This window comes from Muntiacus reevesi, chromosome 15, assembly GCF_963930625.1.
Source record: "Muntiacus reevesi chromosome 15, mMunRee1.1, whole genome shotgun sequence".
In the NCBI taxonomy this organism is placed as follows: Eukaryota; Metazoa; Chordata; class Mammalia; order Artiodactyla; family Cervidae; genus Muntiacus; species Muntiacus reevesi.
The window spans coordinates 30,466,200-30,486,520 of NC_089263.1; the positions used below are offsets into that span (position 1 = coordinate 30,466,200).

Genomic DNA, 20,321 nt, shown 5'->3' on the forward strand with positions numbered 1-20,321 from the left:
ATTTAAATAGTTTAGATACAACCATCTCCAAAATGTTTTCTGCTATTGTTCTGTAGAATACAAGTAAGAAAAAAATCCTACAGGTTAATATTTTTTCTGGTAAATGCAGATTTCTCTTAAGAAAATAGGCTAATATTTTACATACATCATTATTTTATCCATTCATTTTTACTGAGTACTTACACAAGACACTTTACTACCTCTAATTTTTTTACCAGTTGCATTCTAATCATGCTTTTATCATTTTGAACTTGTACTTCTAACTGGACTCAAAAATATAGGGTGGTTACCAGGTCTGTTCTGTGTCCACGGGTTCTCACAGGACCTGAGTTCATAATAAGGTCATATTAGATAACCTGCTTTGGCCTTTAACTTTTCCAGAACTTCTGGTGCAGGACTTCAGTGAATAGAGTTTGACCTGCAAGACCCTCACAATATGCTTGATCCATACTCCTCATTAGGCAGATGAAGACACTAAGATGCAGAGAGAAAGAAGTAGATTAAAATATCACGTATTTGGCCAAAGCTGCTGCTTTATTGCAGTCTAGCACCAAACTTGAGAAGTGGATACATCTCAGGCAATGCTGCACTATGAATTTTATGGGCCCAGAACACTTTATCTTCATGGCCCTTCCTCCATAAAAAAATGAAAAATTATATTTATTGCCCTTTTGGTATGAAGACAAATATATTAATGTGTGTGTGTTTAGTCACTGTCATGCGTGACTCTTTGCAACCCCATGGACTGCAGCATACCAGCCTTCCCTGTCCTTCACTACCTCCCAGAGTTTGCTCAAATTCATGTTCATTGGGTTGGTATTGCTATCTAACCATCTGATCCTCTGCCGCCCTCTTCTTTTGCTTTCAATCTTTGCCAGCAACAGGGTCTTAACACATTTTGTTCATTTGTTCCTTTTGATTTCAAAAGATTTTAAAACATTTTCATGAGCCCCTACAGGTACTGAGGGTCCTGGGCACTAAAGCATTAGATGGCTGTGGTTTTAGATGACCCATTTGACAGTCAAAACCAGCTTTTCTCTTCTCCAGGAGACATGGCTCTGCCAGAGGGCACTATCCACATGGCTTCTCTATCACTTAGGATGTGCTGGCCATAGAAAGCTCAGTCTTTTATCAGACTATTCCAGTGATTCTCATTCCAGTAGCTCTCCAGAACCTACTTCCTCATTCTAAACCAGCCAAGTCCCCTACAAAAACATTCCGAGAGAGTCAGCAGTATTCAATAGAGATCAGCTGCCAAGCCTCTGGGAATGGAAACAATCTCCAGAGTCCCAAATATATTTGAAAGGAATATTAGACAGATCACTTCATTGCGATTTATGGCCTTTCACAGGGTGGCTAGTTATCACCCATAGAGACATCCTTACTCTAAGAACAGGTACAAGGATTTTCTAGAACTAGATATGATTTTGTTTCCAGTATATTCACTATGTAAAAAGGCCATATCATTCATAAAATGGAAGAAGTTGTAACTCTCCTGTATTCAGGGAAAGTCAAAGACTAACAAAGCTCCCAATATTAATTCACTTTATGAAAACTGCCATTTTAAATGGAATTTATCATTCCCATAGCACCTGCTCTGACTGATTTTACTTTAGGGTCCTCAGGTATGAGGCTCAACTCAAGTGCTAGCCTCTCTAGTAACTCAACATTGATCACTTCTCTCATGGTCAGAGGTATTTGACTCCTGACTACTTTTGTCACATATGTTATTTTTCTATAGCTATTTCTGATTTTTTAATTCAATGTATAATATAATATTTTCTGACTACTATATGCTAGGTATGACATGGTGTATACAAAGAGCAGTAAAAAAGACACTACTCTAGAAGAGCTAATTTCAAGCAAGGGGTAGAATAATACATAATATAATAATATACATAATATATTAATATTTTAAAAAAGGCAAACATAAGTGCCACTATAGTGTATTTATTGGATGAAGGAAGTACTTATCATGTAGGTGCTAGCATTTGAGATGAGTGTTAATGAGGAAAGATGACACAGAATTGGAAATAAGGTAGCAAAAAAACAGCACAGCAAAAACACAGAAGTAGCAAAGTGTCAAATATATTTATAAAACAAGAAGTATAATTTGGTTTACAACATGTAGTACTACTGAGAAGTGAAAAGCAAAATTATGGGCAAAATATAAACATCTAAAAGGCGTTCTAACATTTGGGACCTCATTTTGTATTTTGTTTGTATTCTTATAGCCCAGGCTAGTTCTGGCCATTAATAACATTTGGCAATTGACTGAAGCTGTTAGAAAAAGCATTCAACAGTGTACATATTAATAAGGCATCTGTTCAAAGGCATATAATAATTACAGCAAATATATAATGACATAAGGCACTTGGGGAAAAAGTGCCCACAAATTCAGTATAAAATAGTTGTAGTTAACAAAGAATAGATTTGGGGAAAATCATCTTAACCTTTCTTGTAATATAGATTTGGTATTTTGAAATATTACAATACCCATCACAAATTTCATGACATTTCCTCCACCAAAGCTCAGAAATAAAGTATGTGCACTTCAATAAAAAACAATTCCAGTCATTTAGAGTACTAAGTCTACTTTTCATCAAGTCTTCCAAGACAGGTGCTGATTCAGTTTAACAAAGGAAAACTGCAATGGCTTCCTAAGTAAAGAGAGGCAGCTAAAACTAAAGGCCAAGTTTTACTGAGAACAATTTGCAACTGCATGATTAGATAACAAAGGGAATTAAAGATAGCATCTTCAGTTTGAGAAACTGCCCAAATTAAAATAAAATTTAGAATTTTCTTTCAGTAACAAAATTTTAGAGCATAATTTTATTTTCAGATGTGGATAAAATATTGTATTTAAAATATACAAGTAGATTCAAAATTTCAGAAATAAATGGAAGTTAACTATTTGAACAATTTAACTATTTTACAAGAAAAATTAGAATGCATGCAGATACAATGTAACAAATGTTCAATTTAACAATATATTTTAAAAGCTAAATGTATAATAAAACAATTGGTATACTCATTTTCTCTGATCATTAATCTACTCTCTTCTAAGGTATCAATGATTAATGTCTTCCTACACACATGTATAAATTCACTTTCTTACAAGCATCTTTGCCTGTGTTTAAATTGATATACTATGTAATTTGAATAAAAACAGATATTTTCTCTAACAACCATTATGACTCACTATTGTAAATGCTTCTTCAAGAGTGGCCCACAGTCCACATGACTCATACCTCACCTGGTATGTTTGTTCAAAATGTAGGTCTTTACTCCAACAATTCTTGGATCTCACCAAGATACAAAATCATTGCCCTTTTATTGTAACGAGTATTCTTACTTCTCTCTTACTCAGAATAAATTCCATGAATAATTATGTTTTCAACTTTGCAACACTCTCTAGTTCTTTCTTTCCTCTTTCAACCCTGTTAGCCTGAGTAGATGACTACCAGAGAAAAGCCATACAACTTTGCTGACTGCTTTCACTTAAAATGTATTACTGTGTTACTACAAGTCTCAAATGGGGATTTAACACTGTCAGAAACAGAATCCAAATCAGGTGTTTCTATATACCTACTTTGCCACTTTGAGATAAATATTTCACAATTTTCTTGTCTCCTCAAATCTCTGACATCCCTTTCCCAAGTCCCTTACTACAGATGACCTTGCCTCATACTTGAGGGGAGAATGAAAGTGAAAGTGAAGTCACTCTTTGCAACTCCATGGACTGTAGCCTACCAGGTTCCTCCATCCATGGGATTTTCCAGGCAAGAATACTGGAGTGGGTTGCCATTTCCTTCTCCAGGAGATCTTCCCAACCCAGGCATTGAACCAGAGTCTCCCGCGTTGTAGGTAGACGCTTTACCATCTGAACCACCAGGGAAGTCACTTGAGGGGGAAAAATAGATCCAAATAGATGAATTTTATCTCATCTTCCCATTAATTCTACCAGTCTGACTTCACATATGTTACCTTCACTGCCCTAACAAAGGAAAAAGGATTTGTGTCCCTCTTTAAAGCCAACCCTTCCACTTGTGGTCAGAATCTCACCCACTTGTGACTTCTCAAGGATTGTTACTGCAATATCTTTTCTCTTCTCAATATCATTAATTTCTTCAGACCAGATAATTCCCACTGGCATATGGGTGTGCCTCAATTTCACTCATTTTATTTTTACATTTTTATTTTATTTATTTATTTTGGCTGCACTGGGTCTTTGTTGCTGTATGTCGACCTTTCTCTAGTTGCGGCAAATGGGGGCTACTCTCTAGTTGCAGTGCACACTGGCTTCTCGTGGTGGTGGCTTCCCTTGTTGTGGAGCATGAACTCTGGGGTGCTTTGACTTCAGTAGCTGTGGCATGTGGGCTTAGTTGCCCCACAGCAGATCGTCCCACACCAGGAACTGAACCGGTGTCCTCTGCATTGCAAGGGGGATTCTTAACCAATGGACCACTAGGGAAGGCCAATCCTATTCATCTAAAAAAACAACCTTCCCTGTATTTATGTCTCCCTCTAGGTACTGCAGCACTCCTGTATTACCCTCCACAACAAAACTCTGCAAGAAGAGTACCCTTTTCATACAAATTAAAAATTTTTAAATTCTAGTTCTGTGAAAAATGCCATTGGTAATTTGACAGAGATTGCACTGAATCTAAAGACTGCCTTGAGTAGTACAGCCATTTTACCAACATTGATTCTTCTAATTCAAGAACACAGTGTATCTTTCCATCTGTTTATATTGTCTTCAATTTCTTTCACCAGTGTCTTCTAGTTTTCAGAGTACAAGTCTTTTGCCTCCTTAGGTAGGTTTATTCCTGGGTATTTTATTATCTTTAATGTGATGGTAAATGGGATTGTTTCTTTAATTTTTCTATTTTTTTTGTTATTAGTGTATAGAAATGCAACAGATTTCTGTGTATTAGTTTTGCATCCTGCAACTTTACCAAATTAATTTATGAGCTCTACAGTTTTCTGGTGGCATCTTTAGGCTTTTCTATATAAAATATCATGTCATTTGTGATTAGTGACAGTTTTCTTTTCCAATTTGGATTGCTTTTCTTTTTTCTTCTGATTGCTGTGGCTAGGACTTCTGATACTATGTTGAATAAAAGTGGTGAGAGTGGGCATCTCCTTGTCTTATTCCTGATCTTAGAGGAACTAGTTTCAGCTTTTCACCATAGAGTACGATGTTAGCTCTAGGTTTGTCATTATGGCCTTACACTGAGGTAGGTTCCCTCTATGCTCACTTTCTGGAGAGTTTCTATCATAAATGGATGTTGAAATTTATCAAAAGCTTTTTCTGCATCTCCTGAGATGATCACATAGCTTTTATTCTTCAATTTCTTAATGTGGTGTATCACACTGATTGATTTGTGGGTACTGAAAAAGTCTTTGCATCATTTAGATAAACCCCACTTGATCATGGTGTCTGATCCTTTTTGTAATTTTAAAATTTGTATGGAATCACAAAAGACCCTGAATAGCCAAAGCAATCTTGAGAAAGAAAAATGGATCTGAAGGAATCAGACTCTCTGACTTCAGACTACATGACAAAGCTATAGTAATCAAAACAGTATAGCACTGGCCAAAAGACAGACATATATATCAATAAAACAGGACAGAAAGACCAGAAACAAAGCTACACAACTGCGGTCAATTAATCTACAACAAAGAATGCAAGAATACACAATGGATAAAAGGCAGGTTCTTTAATAAGTGGTGCTGGGAAAACTAGACAGCCACATGTAAAAGAATGAAATTAGAATATTCTCTAACACCATATACAAAAATAAATTCAGAATGAATTAAAGACCTAAATGTAAGACTAGATACTATAAAACTCTCAAAGGAATACACAGGCTGAACACTCTTTGACACAAATCACAGCAATATTTTTTGGGATCTATCTCCTAGAGTAAAGGAAATACAAATAAATGAATGGGACCTCATTAAACTTAAAACAACAAAGGAAACTACATACAATGGAAGAAATACTTGCAAAGAGTGCAACTGACAAGGGATTAATTTCAAAAATATACAAAAAGCTCATACAGCTCAATATCATAAAACAAACAACCCAATCAAAAAATAAGCACATGATCTAACTAGACCTTTCTCTAAAGAAGACACACAGATGGCCAAGAGGCACATGAAAAGATGCTCAATAATGCTAATTATTAGAGAAATGCAAATCAAAACTACAATGAAGATCATCTCATACCAGTCAGAGAGGCCATCATTAAAAAGTCCACAAACAATAAATGATGGAAAAGGTGTGGAATAAAAGAAACATTTCTACACTGTTGGTAAGAATGTAAATCAGTACAGTCACTATGGAGAACACTTTGGAGGTTCCTTAAAAAGCTAAAAATAGAGTTGTATGATCCATGATCCCACTTCTAGGTATATATCCAGAGGAAACTCAAATTTAAAGAGATACATGCCCCCCAATGTTCACTGCAGGACTATTTACACCCACATGGAAGCAACCTAAATGTCCACTGACAGATGAATAAAGAAGATATATATGCATATATATATAATGGAATATTACTCAGTTATAAAAATAATGAAGTAATATCATTTGCAGCAACATGGGTAGACCTCACAATTACCAAACTAAGTGAAGCAAGTCATTCTTTACACTATTATTAGTCAATGTTCTAAAACCTTTGGTGAGATCCTCAGTTTTCATGGAATAAAACCTAACTCCCTTCTTAAAATATTCAAAACTTTTCATGATTTCAATTCATCTTACCTTTTCATTCCCATCTCTCAGTGCATTTCCTTCAACTATCCTTTAATCATGTAAGACTGCATGCCCCAGACATGACTGGATTGACCTACCTCTAAACTTTGGCTCATGCTATTCCTTCACCCTGGGAACAATCATGGAATACACAGAACATTGCACTGGTATCAAGAAACTTGGGTCAGAGTTCCAACCCTACCATGTGTCCTCTCTTGAGTTCATTCTTGATAGGTAAAATAAGGACCAAGTACCAGCCTCAGGATTAAATAAGAATGCATTTCAGAGTTTTTTTTTTAATGAATTCTAAACGGTACACAAAATACTGACAAATTCTTCCAGATAATGACTCTACAATTTTACAAACCCACAATTACTAATAGAATATCCTTTTTCCCACATACCTGCCACCACTGGACACACCAATTAAAAAAAAAACAAAAAACTTCTGCCAATCCAGTAGATTAAAACAATTTTATTATCTTTAAAACTTGCATTTCCCTGATTATTAGATTGAACATCTTTCCCAATGTTTATTAGGTATTTTCTTTACTTTTAATTCCCTGATCATATTCTTTGCCCATTTTTCTATTTCCTCCTCCCTTTTTTATACTATAAATATATTAATGTGCTATCTTATCCATTTGAAATATTCTTTTAAGTCTGGCACTTAGCTTCTTAATTTGTTTAAAGGTTCTTTTGTCATAAAGAAGTTTTTATTTTGCTCTAAGTGAACCATCTATTTTTTTAAAATGGTTTTTGATCTTGATAGCTGATTTTAAGGCCTTCCCTACCTCATGGTCACAAACACTTTCTTCTAACATTTGCAAAGTACTTCTTATATTTAGATTTTTATTACATTTAATTCTTATTTTTGTGAATGGTGTGAAAATTTTCATATATCTTTCTAAACGCACACTATTTATTGAATAGTCCATTCTTTATATACTGATTTAAAGTATCACATTTATTCTACATTTAAATTGGGAGATATACAGATACCTGAGACAGATATGGGTCTATCTCAGAATCTTTACTCTGTTATTGATATAGTTGTCTTTCCCTATGCCAATACCACACTTCTGCATTTTACTGAATGCTTTTTGGGGGTGATACTGAGACGACCCAAGTTTCTTGATAACAGTGCAATGTTCTGTGTATTCCATGATTGTTCCTAGGGTGAAGGAATAGCATGAGCCAAAGTTTAGAGGTAGTTTTCGCCTCTAATAACTAAGTTAACAGTGCTGACCCATCTTTTCATTCTTAGTGTAAGTACTAAGTAAACAGCTCAGCATTTTAATATCCTTTTTATGATTTTTTTTAGTACTATATCTAGAAATAAGATAGACCTGTAGTTTTTCCTTCCTCTCACCACCTCCCCTGCCCCCTGACTTCTTGTTCTCTGTCTTTCTTTTTTCTGTGTCCTCCCTGTTTCGTTTGGGTATTAGTGTCACATGATCATCATGAAACCAATTGGGTAGGGTCCTATCTTTTTACACATCATGCAAGATTACATAGGAAGTCTTTAAAAGTTTACTTGAACTCACCTGTAAAACTTTGGCCATTGTAGGGACACATCTTTAAATTTTTTTTCAATTCCTTTTCATAATTATTAGTTAACTCAAGGTTTTTACCATTTCATGTGGTAGTTTAAATAAGTCATATTTCTGAAAAATTACTCATTGAATCTTGGCTTTCACATTTTATTAACACACATTTATACAGAATTCTTACCACTTTACAAATCTCTGTATCTTCAATTGTGCTCATTTTTTAATTTCTAATATTGATTAGTATCTTTTCTTTTCCGGACTTACGAAGATAATCTATGTTATCGATGTTTTAATCAATCAACAACATGCTGATTACTGATTTCACCCTTATTAATCTGGACCTTTATCTTCTTTGAATTATTTTATCATTCTCTTTTAATATTTTAGTCAATTATTTAATTCATTAATTTAATTTATGCAAATGACTTAAGTTTTATGGAATGAAATATGCATCCGTAAAAAGTTTAGTAATACAAAAGTACAAAAATAGTAAGCAACAAACCAACCAATATCCCATTACTCAGAAAGGAAAAGTGCTAACATTAATTGAATGTTATTCCACACATCTCTCTAAGCATTTATGGAGATGAATGGATGACTGTATGCTTCCCTATTTATCCTTTTTCTTCCCAATTTTATGGTCTTTCTTAAAAACAGTCTTAAGCTGTTTTCAACTTCAAAAAGCTTTAAAATTTACAGAAAACAGCAAAATTCTATAAAGCAATTATCCTTCAATAAAAAACATTAATTTTTTAAAAGGGGAAGATTCTAAAAAAATTTTTTTTCTTTTTTAATAAATGTAACGTCCTCTTGCATGTCTCTGAGAATATATTTATTCTAAAGTTCTCTTTTGCTCTATTAACTCTGATTCCTTCGATATTAGGTCTTCCATTTTATAGTTTGGAACCTTCCGTCATGGTATTAGCTTTCTTTAAATATTTTGTGATATTGAGTTGTGGGATCATCTTCATTTAGGCTTGAGAGATATCTTGTTAGTCTGTGACTGATGTGATTACAGAAGCATTTTTTTCAGGGGAAAGGCAAAATATTTTACTGGGTAGTGAACATGGATAGTTAAATATTTGGGGGGCTGCCTATCCTTTCTGGATATTGATGACAGGGGGGATTCTGTTGGCTTTTTAAACATGCTGTATTTCTCTCCTTGCCTGTATTGGGCCTCAGATGTGACACAGAGGATCTTCGCTGCGTCACGCTGGCTCTTTCACCGCAGGGCACAGACTCTGTAGTTGCGGTACACGTGCTGCAGAGCCAGCGGGCTTCAGCAGCTGTGGTGTGCTAGCTCAGCTGCTCTGTGGCATGTGGGGTCTTAGTTCCTGGACCAGGCCATCAAAGCAGCATCCCCTGCACTGCAAGGTGGATTCTTAACCACTTGACCACCAGGGAAGTCCCCGCTTTGGCGTTTAAAGCACCCACGTTGTTGGGTTTTGCACCATACACACCAAGGAGAATAAAGTTTGGGATAGGTAGATCCATATGTTTGCTTGTCCAGCAAGCCAGACATAACACAGCCTTATAATCACACATCTTTTACAGTATTCCACTTCTGTGTGTGTTTCCTCATCTGCATTCCCATTCCATTTTCAAGGTCTTTTCATGGGATTTTGCCAATTTTGCTTTTTGTTTGCCTTTCACAGTTGTGTTTGATCGGTACTGTGTATTTTTTGGAGGAGGAAGGAGGGAAAACTATTAGAAATAAAAAGCATCAAAGGGAGGCTTTAGCATGCCCTCAGTGTACCACTATGCATTGGAAGGTTCGAACAGATATGCTTTGGCACAGATAAATGGACAACATTGTACATACTTTTAAAGGAAAATGTTTTTTCCTGTATTTTCTCTTCTACTGAAGTATGGTCGTGTAAAAGTAAGCACAGGGCATTATCCAGTGTTTTCTAACCCCAGATGAACATTATTAATCTGGGGGAGCTGTTTAAACATATTAAAATCTAACAACAGAAATGCCATTTTAACTGGGTTGGGGTAAGAACCATTGGTATGGTGGGAAAACTACAGACTTTAGGATTAGAATTATCACTTACTGTGATCTGTAACTTTAGGCAAGAAACAAATTTTTGAGCCTTAGTTTCCCATCTATAAATTGAATTTACAAGATTATGGTAAAGATTAGAGATAATGTAAGAAGAGAGACTAGCAACATGCAAGACAAATAGCAAATGACTAATAAATGTATTTATGCTCTTCTAAATATATTTATAAGTAAGTAGACAAAACCCCATGGCATTAGAAAAGAGAGCAAGTAAAATAGATATCCCTTCATATGCTAAAATCTTACAAATGACAAATTTAATACTAAAAGTCACAAAATTGTTCATAGGAGTTTGCGATCATTTCCAGATATTCCAAACTAAGACTGGGATTTACCGAGTGTTCCTACCACATTTTATTGTACCCCTGGGCTCTTTTAATGTTCTTATTTCAATGCATTTCTTTTCAAAGGATAACTCTCTAAGCTATTACAAGATTTCTGAGCCATTCTTCATTTCTACATTTCAATGTCTGAGAGTAAAAACAGCAGCTTATAACAGTGGCAACCTGGTTATATGTTTCTGTCTGTACTCATTTAAGTATTTTGTGAGAAACAGACAAGTACTTTGAAATTGCAGGCAATGAAAAACTAGAAAGCTGTGGCACCCACAAATTAAACCAACTTTAGTGTCTCTAATGCATGAAACAATCCATCCCAAATTACAGTGAGCAACTGGAGACAACTCCACTTTTAGACATATTAGCCAAACACAGTGATGCCCATTTGCACATTTACAATGATCACAAGTAAATGTGCATATTTCTATCATTTGTATCATTCAGAAGCACAAGTATGCCACTTGGCATAACGTACCTACTTAATAAGTAATATTAACTGAATTCTTTAAAAAGTGTTAACCCATGCCAAATTATAGCTATGATTATTCACATATCAACAATAAAGGAAAATTATTTTTTCCTTGTTCTGTAAAATGTTTAAATGCTCAAAAGTTATTAATATTCACATGTATTACATAATAGGACTTAATTTCTCAAATCTTTACTGTAAAATTAGACCCACATCAATACTAATAGTCAATTTGACAATAACATCTTAAATTATCTGACACTGATTTTCAAAAACAAATTCTATGGCCAAGAAATATATGGAAAAGTGTTCAATGTCATTAGTCACCAGTGAAAAGCAAATTAAAATTTCAATAAAATACCATCACAAGCTCACTGGAATGGTGAAAGTGATACAATGTAATAACACCAAATGCTGGAGAGAATGTAGAATAACTGGAACCCTAGTATCTTATTTTTGCTTAGTTATGCCATGTAGGATCTTTAGTTGCATCATGTAAACTCTTAATTGTGGCACGTGGGATCTAGTTCCATGATCAGGGATTGAACTTGGGCCCTCCTGCATTGGGGGTATGGAGTCTTAGGCACTGGACAACCAGGGAAGTCCTGGGAACTTTAATGTCTTAACAGTGGGAGTGAAAGACACAGTAAATGACACATAACTCACAGACAACAAGATCTTACTTATAGGTAGAAAATCCTAAAGAACAGACACACACAACTATGAGAACTAATAAAAGACTTTGGCAGTTTCAAGATACAAGATTTACACAAAAAAATCACTTGTATTTCTAACACTAAAAATGAGCATGAAAATGAGATCAAGAAGATAATTCCATTTACGATAGAATGAAAAAGAATAAAATAGTTAGGAAGAAAATCAAGGAAGTGCAAGATTGTGCACTAAAAACTACAAAACATTAATGAAAGAAATTAAAGGAAACCTAAATAAATAAAAAAGCATTCCATGTTCATGGACTGGAAAACTTAATATTGTTAAGATATCAGTATTCCCAAAGTTGATCTTTTGATTCAATGCAATCCCCATCAAAACCTGTTTCCCTTATTTAGAAATTGACAAGTTAACCATAAAATTCAAATGGAATCTCAAGAGACCCTGAATAACCAAGACACTCGGATGGAAAGAAATTGAAAGATTCACACTTCCCCAGTTCAAAACTTATTACAAAGGTACAGTAATCAACATAGTGTGGTGCTGGCATAAGAACAGACAAATGGAACAGGATTGGGAGTTCAGAAATAAACCCATACATTGGTAGTCAAATGAGTTTTGACAAGTGTGCCAAGATCATTCAATGGGCTAAATAATAGTTTCTTTAACAACAGTGCTGGTAAAACTAATATCAACATGTAAAAAAATGAAGTTGGACCCCTACCTCACATTATATACAGAAATTAACTCAAAATGGATCAACAATCTAAATGCAAGCACTAAAACTATAAAGCTTTTAGAAGAAAACACAGGGGAAAGTTTCATTACTTTGACTTTGACAATGGATACTTAGATATGATACCAAAAAATGTAAGAAATAAAAGAAAAAATTTTTAAATCTTTTGTGCATCAAGACACTATCAAGAAAATGAAAAAAATTACAGAATGGGAGAAAATATATACGAATCACATATCTAATAAAATATTTGTATTTAGGATATATAAAGAACTCTCACAACACAATAGCAAAAAGAAAAGCAACTCAATTAAAAAATGAGCAAAGAACTTGAATACATTTCTCCAAAAATGATATAGAAATGGCCAAGAAATAAACGAAAAGATATTCAGCATCATTAGTTATAAGTAAAATGCAAATCAAAACCATGAGATACCACTTCAATCCACTAGCATAGCCATAATCATAAAGACAAAAAAACAAAAAACAAAAAACCAACAACCAAGAATTGGTGAGCATATGGATCCTGTAAATTTCTGACAGGAATGTAAAATGGTACAGCTACTATGGAAAACAGTGTGGTGGTTCCTCAAAATTTAAACATAGAATTACCATCAGTTCAGTTCAGTTGCTCAGTTGTGTCTGACTCTTTGCGACCCCATGAATCACAGCACGCCAGGCCTCCCTGTCCATCACCAACTCCCGGAGTTTACTCAAACTCATGTCCAGTGAGTCAGTGATGGCATCCAACCATCTCATCCTCTGTTGTCCCCTTCTCCTCCTGCCCCCAATCCTTCCCAGCATCAGGGTCTTTTCCAATGAGTCAACTCTTTGCACGAGGTGGCCAAAGTATTGGAGTTTCAGCTTCAGAATCAGTCCTTCCAGTGAACACCCAGGATTGATCTCCTTTAGGATGGACTGGTTGGATCTCCTTGCATACTACCCAGTAATTCTACTGCTGGGTATATACCTCAAAGAATTGTAAAAAGGGACTCAAGCAAATATGAATGTTGTATTTGAATGTGAATGTTCACAGCAGCATTATGTTCAATAGCCAAAATGTAGAAGCAACGCAAGTGTCCATTGATGAATGAATAAACAAAACGCAAGTGTCCATTGACAAATGAATAAACAAAATGCAGAATGAATAAGCAAAACAAAAATAAGTGCATACTAAGTTGTTTCAGTCATGTCTGACACTTTGCAACCCTATGGACTGTAGCCTACCAGGCTTCTCTGTCCATGGGAATTCTCCAGGCAATAACACTGGAGTGGGTTGCCATTTCCTTCTCCAGGGGATCTTCCTGACCCAGGGATAGGACCTGAGTCTTTTATGTCTCCTGCATTGGCAGGTGGGTTCCTTACCACCAGCATCACCTGGGAAGCCCCAGAACATAATGTACAATGGAATATTATTCAGCCATAAAAATGAATGAAGCATTGATACATGCTACAAATGTAGATGAAATTCAAAAACATTATGCTAAGTAAAAGAAGTCACATATAAAAGATCACATATATTAGTGCATTCATGTGAAATATCAAGAATAATTAAAACCATACAGATAGAAAGCAGATTAGGAGTTGAAGGGGGCTGGGCGAAGAGGGGGAATAAAGAATGACTGCTTAATGGATAAGGGATTTCCTTTTGGGTTGATGAAAATGTTTTGGAACTTGACAGAGATGGTGGTTATACAACCTTGTGAATGTACTAAATGCTATTGAATTATGACTTTAAAATGGTTAAGTTTATGTTATGTCAATTTTACCTCAATAAAAATAAATATATGAATAAGAAAAAAATTCTGATGCCTCTTATTAGCAGTTATTAAGACCATTTTGGGTCTTGCCTAAGGAAGACACACACAGTAAAAAAAAGATCTAGAAATTACAAGAAGAAATTGGTTATAGTTGCATTACAAAAAATTATCTTTTATTTCACTTGGGAAAATACAAGAGCAAATAACTTGGCAGATAAATAACCAGTAATCATATAAACATTTTTCTGTTTAGTTTTCTATATAATTACTCTTAACAGAACTTTTGGTTGGACATACACATTTTTCTTGCTCAAATATTCCTTCATCAATGAGTCCTATCCTTACCAACATATTTAAATTTTTCATGAGCTGTCTACTACTTCTAATCTGACTATCATACTATATTTTTGTCCATAAAACAGTAAACACCTGCTTAACACCTAATAATGTGTAATGCAACTTACTAATTAGGTTCATTGTTGATGTTTATTTCCCTCTGCTAGAATATATGTTCCATGAAGATGGTCATTTTTGTCTGTTTTATTCCTGAATGAATTCTCAGTGCCTAGAACCATGCTCAGCACACTGTGAGTACTAAATAAATATCTGTTGAGAGAATGAAGTGAATTAGCAGGCCCGAGAAACTGAAAGCCAACTGTCTAGGGAGGGAGGGAGAAGAGGGAAAAGACAATAAAAATCATGTCATGCATCAGGTATCAGAACCTGTAGGCAAGTGCATGTTGTAGGAATAAAAACAGCAGATTGATGGAACATATTAATAACTGAGGGTCCAGAGACTCATACTATTCAAAATGTTCATGATATTCAAAATTACCTGGCATATAAAGAAGGCCATAGGAAAAGACAATCAACAGATGCCAGTGTCAAGATGACATAGACGGTAAAGTTACTGGACAAAGACATTTAATTACCCATTAAAAAATACTTGTGAAATACATACAATGATAAAAAACACTTGAATCAAATGGAAAGTTAGAAAGTCGCAGAAAAGAGATAGAAGATACAAAGAAAAACTAAACAGAAATTTTGGGATTGAAAAATACAACATTTTAAACGGAAAAATCAACTGGGAAGGCTCAATAGTCAATGATAAAGGAAAAAGTCAGTGAATTTGAGGAGAGTTAATAAAAATTATACAATCTGAATGACAGAAATAAATTTGAGCTAATAAAAAAGAAAAAGAGGACAGCTTCAGAGACCAAAAATAACCAAAGGCCTATCATCAATGGTACTGGAGGCTCAGAAGGAAAGGAAAAAGAGCATGGTGCTACAGGGAACTCAGTCGAGTGCTCTGTGATAAGCTAGAGGGGTGGGATGGGGTAGGAGGTGGTAGGGAGGCTCAGGAGGGAGGGGATATATGTATACTTATGGCTGAATCACATTGTCATATGGCAATGTAAAACCAAAACAATATTGTAAAACAATTATCCTCCATTTAAAAATTTAAAAAAAAATTCTGAATTGTAAAAAAAGAAAAGAAAAAAAGAAAAGTGTGGGTGGTCTCCGGTCTCCTCAACCATGATGACAGCCAGAGCAGTGTTGTCTTATAAGATGCTTCTTGTTTTGGCCAAGTCATATTCAGTATGCCAGACTCTGGAACTTGAGTCTTCAGATCCTTGGCCAGAGGAAGTGGATGGTGTCTGAGGAAACAAAAACCTGTAGGGGACTGAAGAGGATTGCCAGGACTTACACTTCCCAGACCTGGGCTTCATGATAGTCAGTTGTCAGCAAGTCCTGCCACCATCTGCTCTAACCCTCAGCCCATCCAGCCCCACGTTGGAGGGCTATCAAGGAACCTCTCGTTTCCCCTTGCCCCACCTGCACTACTGAAGTATAACAACCAGACGTGTTTAATAAAATGGTTAGTTGATTTTGTGTCAAAAGTAGAGGGGATGGCGATGGGAGATCCAGTCCTTGTGACTGAACACCTTAACATTCGATTCCTTTCTCTAAGAGAAGCTATGAAATCTTATATATTATTTAAAGTTAAACAAGTTAGTGTAACAGGAGAAAAGAGGCAACATTTATATGTGCAGGCATGTTTATATTTTGCTTGTGTTCCAGTTTACGTCATTGCTTCCCATTTTCAAGCGATTGACTTAAAGGGCCACCTCACTGGCTTGATGCTCAGCCATGCGGGCTTCTTTGATAAAATGAAACCTCCATTTTCTCTACTGTTTTACTGTGCCTCCTACTCTTCCGTTCTTGCCAAAATTTTTTACAACCCAGTAAAACAAAAGAAAACCAACAAAAATCCTGAAAAAGTGGGCTTGCAAAAGAAAAAGGAGATCAAAGGTCAGTTAGGACTCTTGATTCTATATAATTCAAGTTTTGGGGGATCCATTTTGGACTAGGGAGAGTTCATGATTTAAGTCTGAAAACAAAGGAATGATGTATCTTCAAAGATCAGAAAGGAATGAAAGGAATGAAGTTTCCTTTCGAAGGGATCTTGATTTTTTTTTAAATTCACTTAAATTTAAAATCCAAGTGGACAAAGTAAAAAATCAATAGCTCAATGTTAAAAAAACTAAAATAAAATTCCTGATTTATAATTAAATAAATTATTTTCTCAATAAAAATAAAAGAAAAATAATATGGTGCTAAAAATACAGGAGAAATAATGTCTGAAAATTTCTCAAGTTTGGCAAAACATACAAAGCTACAGATTTTAAAAGCCCAGTGAACTTAGTAAAGGATAAGCACAAAGATATCCAAACGCAGGATATCATAATCACACTTGATGAAAACTAAGAAACAAAAGGAGAAACTAGCTAAAGAAAAACAATACTTTTAGGGAATCAACTGGAATGACTTAAGATTTCTCACCAGAAACAGTGGAGAAGAGTAACAGGAAGTAACACATTATTTTTAAAGCCTTGAAAGAACTGAACTATCAACTAAGGATTCTACATTCAACAAAAATGTTCTTCAGGTGTAAAGGTCAGATATAGATGCTTTAGATGAAGGAGAACAGGAGAAAAGGTTGCCAGCAGACATGCTATAAAATAATTGCTTTTAATGTTATTCAGAGAGAAGTTATCAGTAGGAAGCTTGGAAGATTAGGAATAAAGAATGAGGAAGAGAAACTGTAAATATCTGGATAAACATAACAGACTATTCTTTCCTCTTGAATTATATTTGACATCTGAAAGCAAAAAATTATATGGTCTGATAGAGTTTTCAATGCATGTAGTATAACATATAAGAAACATAACCTAAAGGGGGTAAAGATGAAGTCATTTTTATGGTGATAAGATTTCTACATTTTACTTGAAATAGTAAAATACTGATTCTTAGTAGATTGTACAAGGTTTAGTATGTACATTGCAATCCTTAGAGTGTCTACAAAGACATAGAGCAAAACACATAATAGACAAGTTAAGCAGAATAACAGAAAATGTTCAAATTAGTCAGGAAAGAGAAAACAGTATTAAAAAAAAAAACAGAGAGAACAAACAGAAAATAAATCTAAATTCAAATATGTCAATTAGGACTTCCCTAGCTAGTCTTCAACAGTAGTGAAATAAGAACTTCCAGATGTACAAGATGGATTTAGAAAAGGCAGAGGAACCAGAGATCAAATTGCCAATATTCATTGGATCACAGAAAAAGCAAGAGAATTCCAGAAAAACATCTAATTCTGCTCCATTGACTATGCTAAAGCCTTTGACTGTATGGATCACAATAAACTGGAAAATTCTGAAAGATCGGAATATCAAACTACCTTACCTGCCTCCTGAGAAATCTGTATGCAGGTTAAGAAGCAACAGAACTGGACATGGAAAAATGGACTGGTTCAAAATTGGAAAAGGAGTACGTCAAGGCTGTATATTGCCACCCTGCTTATTTCACTTATACACAGAGTAAATACATCATGCAAAATGCCGGGCTGGATGAAGCACAAGCTGGAATCAAGATTGTTGGGAGAAATATCAATAACCCCAGATATGCAGATGACATCACCATTATGGCAGAAAGAGAAGAGGAACTCTGGAGCCTCTTGATGAAGGTAAAAGAGGTAAGTTAAAAAGTTGGCTTAAAACTTAACATTCAAGAAACAAAGATCATGGCATCCAGTCCCGTCACTTCAAGGCAAATAGATTGGGAAATAATGGAAACAGTGACAGACTTTATTTTCTTGGGCTCCAAAATCACTGCAGATGGTGACTGCAACCATGAAATTAAACGACGCTTGCTCCTTGGAAGAAAAGCTATGACAAACCTAGATAGCGTATTAAAAAGCAGAGACATCACTTTGCTGACAAAGGTCTGTCTAGTCAAAGCTATGGTTTTTCCAATAGTCATGTATGGATGTGAAAGTTGGGACCACAAAGGAGGCTTAGAGACCACGAATTAATGCTTTTGAAGTGTGGTGTTGAAGAAGACTCTTGAGAGTTCCTTGGACTGCAAGGAGATCAAACCAGTCAATCCTAAAGGAAATCAGCCTTGAATATTCATCGGAAAGACTGATGCTGAAGTTGAAATGCCAATACTTTGTCCACCTGATGGGAAGAGCCAACTCAATGGAAAAGACCCTGATGCTGGGAAAGATTAGGGCAGGAGGAAAAGGGGGCGACAGAGGAAAGATGGTTGGATGGCATCACAAACTCAGTGGACATGAATTTGAGCAAATTCCGGGAGATAGTGTAGGACAGGGAAGCCTGGCATGCTTGCAGTCCATGGGGTCACAAAGAGTTGGACACGACTGACTGAACAATAACAAGAGCAACAAGAAGGACTTTCCTGGTGGTACAGTGAATAAAAATCCACCTGCCAATGCAGGAGACACAGGTTTGATTCCTAGTTGAGGAAGATTCCACGTGCTGTGGAGCAACTAATCCCATACACCACAACTACTGAGCCTGTGCTCTAGAGCCTGTACTCTGCAACAAGAGAAGCTGCCACAGTTAAACCCACGCACAGCAACTAGACAGGAGTCCCCACCCACTGCAACTAGAGAAAGCGCATACACAGTAACCAAGACTCAGGGCAGCCAAAAACAAATAAATAAAATGAAAATATGTCAACTACATTAAATGCAAATAGTATACACATTAAAGAGATTATCAGAATGGATCTGGAAAATCATGACTTGATTATTTGGTATTTACAAGAAATACACTTCAAATATAATTATATAGGTAGATTAAACTTTTTTTTTTTAAGATAGACATGAAGCCACTAATAAACATAAAGCTGGAGTGGTTATATTATCAAATTAGACTTCAAGGTAAAGAAAATTAACAGGAATGAAGAGTAACATTATATACTAAAAAACGTCAGTTCTCCAAGAAGGCATAGCAATTTAAAATGTATGCACCTAACAAGAGAGATTCAAAATACATGAAGCAAGAACTGACAGATCTGAAAGGAGAAACAAACAGATAAATTACAATTACATTTGGTAATCTCAGCATTTCTCTCTCAGTAAACAACAGTGAACAAACAGCAATGACACAGAAGAGCTAAACAAGGCCATCAACCAATTGAATCTAACTGACATTTATAGATATTTATCCAACAAAGGCAGCACATACATTCTGTTCAATTTTATATGAAACATTTACCAAGGTATACCATATCCTAGGTCAAGAAAGAAATCTTAAGAAATTTAAAAGAATAGAAATCAAGAATGTTCCCTGCCCATAAAAAATAGAAATTAAAAACAGAAGGATAATAGGAAAATATCCAAATACCTAGAAACTGTCTAAACAATCTATGATTCAAAGAGGAATATTTAGAGGAAATTAGAAAATATTTTGGGGGACACTTCCCTGGTGGTCCAGAAGTTAAGATTCTGTGTTTTCACTGTAGGGGATGTGGGTTCAATCCCTGGTCGGGGAACTAAGATCCCACAGCATGCTGTACACAATGCAGCCAATATGTGTGTATGTTTACATATATATACATACAGAGAGAGAGAGAGAGAGACTAATACACTCCT

The 20,321-nt window shown here is 35.3% G+C and overlaps 1 protein-coding gene across 11 annotated transcripts in view; it reads right to left on the reverse strand.

Annotated features, from left to right (window-relative positions):
• The window catches only part of PEAK1 (pseudopodium enriched atypical kinase 1), a 309,359-nt gene that overhangs the window by 117,788 nt on the left and 171,250 nt on the right, over positions 1–20,321 (reverse strand). The window contains exon 5 of one of the 11 annotated variants that reach the window (XM_065906970.1): positions 357–474. The exons of the other annotated variants lie outside the window; for them this stretch is intronic. The gene's annotated coding sequence lies outside the window, so the exon portion shown is untranslated. The remainder of the gene's footprint in view (positions 1–356; positions 475–20,321) is intronic. 11 annotated transcript variants of the gene reach the window in all.